The sequence below is a fragment of the Equus przewalskii genome, chromosome 12, assembly GCF_037783145.1.
Source record: "Equus przewalskii isolate Varuska chromosome 12, EquPr2, whole genome shotgun sequence".
NCBI classification, from domain to species: Eukaryota; Metazoa; Chordata; class Mammalia; order Perissodactyla; family Equidae; genus Equus; species Equus przewalskii.
The window spans coordinates 35661466-35666958 of NC_091842.1; the positions used below are offsets into that span (position 1 = coordinate 35661466).

General features: G+C 44.1%; 1 long non-coding RNA gene across 1 annotated transcript; it reads left to right on the forward strand.

Annotated features, from left to right (window-relative positions):
* The first annotated feature begins 1569 nt into the window (after positions 1–1569).
* LOC139074957 (uncharacterized) lies at positions 1570–4120 on the forward strand. The gene is made up of 2 exons (XR_011524987.1): positions 1570–1686; positions 3853–4120. It is a non-coding gene; the product is annotated as an uncharacterized lncRNA (long non-coding RNA).
* The last annotated feature ends 1373 nt before the right edge of the window (positions 4121–5493 follow it).

Here is a 5493-nt window from a genome sequence, read left to right on the forward strand (position 1 = left end):
CGGGGATGCTGCAAAACATCCTACAGTGCACAGGACAATAGAGAGTGATTCAGCCCCACTTGTTGACATTGCAGACAGTGAGAAATCCTGGTTTAACGGCATCTAAGGTCAACTGAATATTGAACACAGCATCTCAGTCCCAGTACAGGATTTTCTTTTCATAAAATAGACTCATTTCTCTCACCATTAAAATACAAAATGATGCTAATATGATGACTTGGGCCTTGGAGTTGGAGAAAAAGCTCCTGTTCTGCACTTGCCAGCTAAGTATCCTCGGACAAGTGCTTAATCACCATGAACTTCCCTTCTTCTTATCTGTAAAGTGCGGCATATTTCAGTACTTATACCACTGGGACTGCATGAGGATTAAATGAAAGTGCGTAAATATTTCATGCAAGGCACAATATACAATGGATGATTAATAATTTTTGTACCTTCTTCCCTTTCCCCTTTGAGACACATACTATAACATCCTCATTTAATTAAAAAAATTAAAAATACATTGCCATGGTAGGCATCCACTAAGTATCTGAATCAGTTAAAATTGTTAACTTCGGTTCTAACTTGGTTGTGGAAAGTCGAGTTAAAAACTTGCAGGGCGAAGTTACGAAATGTCTGGAAACGGGCAGGTTCCAACTCATCTACTCCCATTGTGCCAAATTCTGTACTAGACTGCAGGGAGATAAGAGGAAGAAATAAGTCACGATTATGGTCATCAGACACTGGGGCATGAAAGGACAGTGAAAGCCGAAGGAGAGGACACAGGAGGACAAAGCTAAATTGATTCTTGGAATAAGCTAGAATCCAACAAGGGGGAAAAAAATCCATCCATTCAGAAACCAAATAGAATTATTTCGCTGTGAAAGTGAGTCTATATAATTTATGAATTTCCATTTTTATTTTTCCTAGTTAAGCCTCAAAACGAGACAATACCAAATGCGTTTTAAATCCCAATTGGGCTGAGAACATGATCGAAAGTGGAGGAGTCAAATAAACTAAACGATGAGGTGTTTCTACTCTAAGCAAGGGGCTCAAACCTCCTCTCGCTGAAACTCCACCAGTGCATGGCCATTTCTAACATTTTGATAAATATTCTAAGAAATCTTTTCTTTTCTTTTTTTTAATGTTTGTGCCTGGATTGGAAACACCTCACCCTTAAGTTTATTTTTATATGTTTAAATGCTTACAGAATTTGGATTAACGTGAGCTTTCCATTTAGTATCTCTTTTTCACTTTAATGCACAACATTCTAATACAGTGGAAGCTTCAGAATTTACTTTCAATTCTTCCCTTTTGAGAGGCACTTGGGTTATTTCCAGTCTGGGGCTATTATAAACAGCAATAATGAACATTCATGTATATATATCTTCGTTATTTTATGAAAGGCAAAACTCTGGGGTGACCCCCAATGATTCTCCCCTCCTGGTGGTCGTGGTTTTGCATAATCCTCTCACCTTGAGTAACTGGCTTTTAATCAGAAGAATGTGGCAATGTTGAGGGCGTGTCACTTCGGTCACTAGGTTACAAAAGATTCTGACTTCCGTCTTGATAGAAGATTCTTTCTATTGCCTTCCCAGTTTGCATGCTTTGTTGAAACGCAACACCATTGGAGAGATCCATGGGGCAAGGAACTGAGGTGCTCAGTCGAATTGCTCTCAAGGCACTGAATGCTGACAACAACACTGAGTGAGTTTGGAAGCAGATCCTTTCCCAGTTGAGCCTTCAGAGGACATTCAGCCCCGGCTGATGTTTGATTGCTGCCTTATTAGAGATTGTGAAGCAGACCACCCAGATTCCTGACCCACAGAAATTGCAAGATAATAAATGTCTATGGGGGCCGGCCCTGTGGCCGAGAGTGCTCTGCTTCAGTGGCCCAGGTTCACCGGTTCGGATCCTGGATGCGGACCGACACATGGCTCATCAAGCCGTGCTGTGGTGGCGTCCCACATAGAAGAACTAGAATGACCTACAACTAGGATATACAACCATATAGTGGGGCTTTGGGGAGAAACAAAAATGTCTATATTTTAAAGCCCCTATGTTTAGGCATAACTTGTTACACTTCCACAGATAACTAATACAAGTAACTCACAATTCAACAGGGAAACTAAGAAAGGTAAATGAATAACCTACCGCAAGGTAGGATGTTATGAGGACCAGCAGAGTTTTAGGGAAGGATTTTTGGGGATTCTTGGGATGAAAGGCCCCTTTAACTAAGGGTGTTGAACTTTCATTTATTCAGAAACTATTTATTAGACTTTTTCTGTGTGCTAGGCACTGTGCTGGGCTCAGGGGCTAAAATGGTGAAGATGACAAAGTTCTTTTTCTCTTGATGTTTATACCCTCCAGGAACAGACAGAAAATGAAGAGCAAATAAACAAATGAACAAGATAAGGTAGTAGAAGGGAAAGTGATAATGAGGGATCAGGAAAGCTAGGAGATTTCCTCGTTTCTGGTGGTCAAAGAGGACAGCTCGCTGAGGAGGTGATAACTGCTGAAAACCATCTTTGGGCTACTTCCCATACAGGCGAGGTTTCCATAAACCCGGAGGGACAGGGGCCCTGCCCTCCCACCCCGGTGTTGGTTGCTGTGCTCCCTCTCCTTCAGGCAGCCAGTGACGACGGGAGGTGGGCTCAGCCCAACAAAGGCAGTATATTGGTTCAGGCTTCTGCAGTTCCTAACGGCTGGATGATGTATGCCGCGGTGGAAAGGGGCACCCGCTTTGATGTTCGTGGCCTGGTTTGATTAATGAGTGGCTCTGCCGGGAGGCTATGCTGGGAGTAAATTACTCTTTTCAGAAATGGCTAGATCGGCACTATTGTACTAATTATTTCACAAGCTCGGGGTCAGTTCCAAATTCCCTGACACACACAAGGGAACAAACACCCAGGCTAACCGAAGCCGACAGAGCTCTAATTAAAGCAGAAATTGTTTGTGACTCCCCTCTCCCCTACCCTCCACCCCGCCAGCCCCCTTTCCCCAGAGGAAGAAGCTGTCAGACACATTTCCTTCCTGCCCCTGGCCTGGCCCAGCACGAACCCCCAGAGTTCCAGGAAACAGCCCGAAGCACCCCAGCGCATATGCTGAGCACTGCCAAGGACAGGAGATCCTCACGGTGGGTCCAGCACCCTGGCTTCTGGTTTCTTTCTTCTAATCATGTGCACAGGTGTTGTAATCATCCATTCGCTCATTCACTCATTCATTCCTCCTTTTCTTTGTTCATTTCATACATATTTATCAAATGCATTTTATGGGCCAGGAACTGTGGTAAGAACTAGCAGGGTCCCAGCCTTCAGAGCTGACTGCCTAGTGTGCAGACTCATTCATCAGATAATCACACAGATAAATCTGAATGGCAACTGCAAGGATTACTATCTGGAGCCTGTGGCTTTGAGGACATATAATAGGGGGATTCGGGGTTGGGGGCTCAGATCCTTGAGGAGGTGGTGCCAGAGCAGAAAAAGTTTAACCAAGTGTAGGTTTAGAGAAATGAGGAGGAGTGTTCAAGGTGTTGGAGACAGCATGTGCAAAGGCCCTGTGGTGGGAATAGAGGTGATGTTCTGAAGGAACAGAAAGAAAGGCAGTATGGCTGGAGCTCCAGAACAGAAGCAGATGGATCAGGCTTGAGGCTTCTGCTATGTGTGTGGCCATGGGGGTCCCTAGCATGACTGTACCTTGGTTTCCTCACTCCAAAATGAGGATAAATTTTGTTAAGTTTTTCGTAAACGTTCTGGTGGCCTCCCCAGCAAATACCCATGAGTAATTACCCTTGACCTTCCTTGGCAGTCTTTTCTCCCACCCACCCAGGCCACTGTGCTCCAGCTAAACTGCACTGCTTACTTTCGTGCATAGGTTCCAACCTCTGTGCCATCCCCACCTCTCCACACCAACCTCAGAAAGGCTGGCTTCCTCTTAACCCACCGACGGGCAACAACGGAGATAAAAGCTTCGTCGTGCATTTATGCATTTGCTCAACTACTCCACGGATGTTTACCAAGTCCTGTCGCATGCTGTCCGCTCTTCTTGAATGTTTATACCCTGTATGTTGGAAGTTCCTTTGTAAAATGACTGAAATATCTGCCTTCAAGCAATCGATGAACTTCACGTAACTTCACATGTCGCTCCTGCTGATCACTTTCAATTATTGTGTCTTCGCCGTGTACCTTTACATATGTCGTTTCACTTAGTTCTCCGACAACCCCTCCCTGTAGACATAACTCTCAGCACTGTGAAATGAGTGATCCTAAGGTCAGTCAGTGTTGAATAACTTGCCCAAAGACACATTTCTAGCAAGTTTGTGTCAGAGCTGTGATTGGACTCTTTTTTCAAAGTCTTCTATTTTCATCCACTAGGTCATGTATTATTAACATGTTTATTTGCTTTAGAAATAGTAACAGCTGACAGATATTGAGTGTGTATTCTAGAGTAGGTGTTGTGCCGGACAATTTCCATACATTAGCTTACGGTGAGCCTGTAAGGCAGAAATCATGATTATGCCCGTTTTATAGATGAGAAAAACTGAGGTTCAGAGGGATTCAGTCATTCGCCCAAGATTACACAGCTAGTAAATAGTGGAGACTGGATTTATGCCCAGGCTCCAGATGCCAGAACCGCAATCTGTGAGAGACAGTCCTATCCTTGTCAGTTTCGGTGCTCAGATAGGAAAGCTCCTTTCTTCTGATGACCACAAAGCCACCTTCCAAAGGTGGTCAGCGTGGCTGGTTAAGATGGGCCCAGAAGGGGCATCCTGAGGCTGTGTGCACTTAGATTCCTTTACTTTGGGAGTGGGGGATTTTTCAGCTCAAGGCGCCTGTGCTCTGTCTAAAAAGAATGGGCTAAATGGGAAAATCAATAATGCATACAGATGGTCCCAGTGATGTTTACAGTGTTTAAGAGAACAAATTATTCGGAAGCACCTGGGATTCATTCTTCCCCATACGAAAGAAGAAGAGGTAGGGGATTCCAGGTCATTCTCATCTATCCATTGAAGCCAACTCTCTAAGAGGCAATTATTCTGCGTTTATCTTAGTTTGCATTGGTCACGTTCTATCACCTCCACCAATGCCAATTAAGCAAGTTTCACTTTACGGCAATTTCCTGTACAGACAATATGTACAAAAGAATAGAACTCATGCAACAGACATTTATTGAGTGACTATTATATGCCAGATACCAGGCCATGGGCTGGGGCTAAGGAGAAATAGCCCTAAATGCAGCCACAACTATGACCTACACTTATAAAGCGCTTACTCTGTGTCAAGTTCTCGTCTAAAAATTCACTGAAGCTTTGCACAGACCCATGAGGTAGGTGCCATTAGTATTGCCTTTTTATAGAAGAAGGAACTGGAACCAAAGGTCAGGCACTGGGGATGTGAAAGGGGCAGGATTCAAACCCAGGCAATCTGATGAAGCATATTTCCTCCCCTGGAATTGCTTACTCGTTCAGTGGGGAAGGCATACATACACATATACATATATGTGTATACGCATATA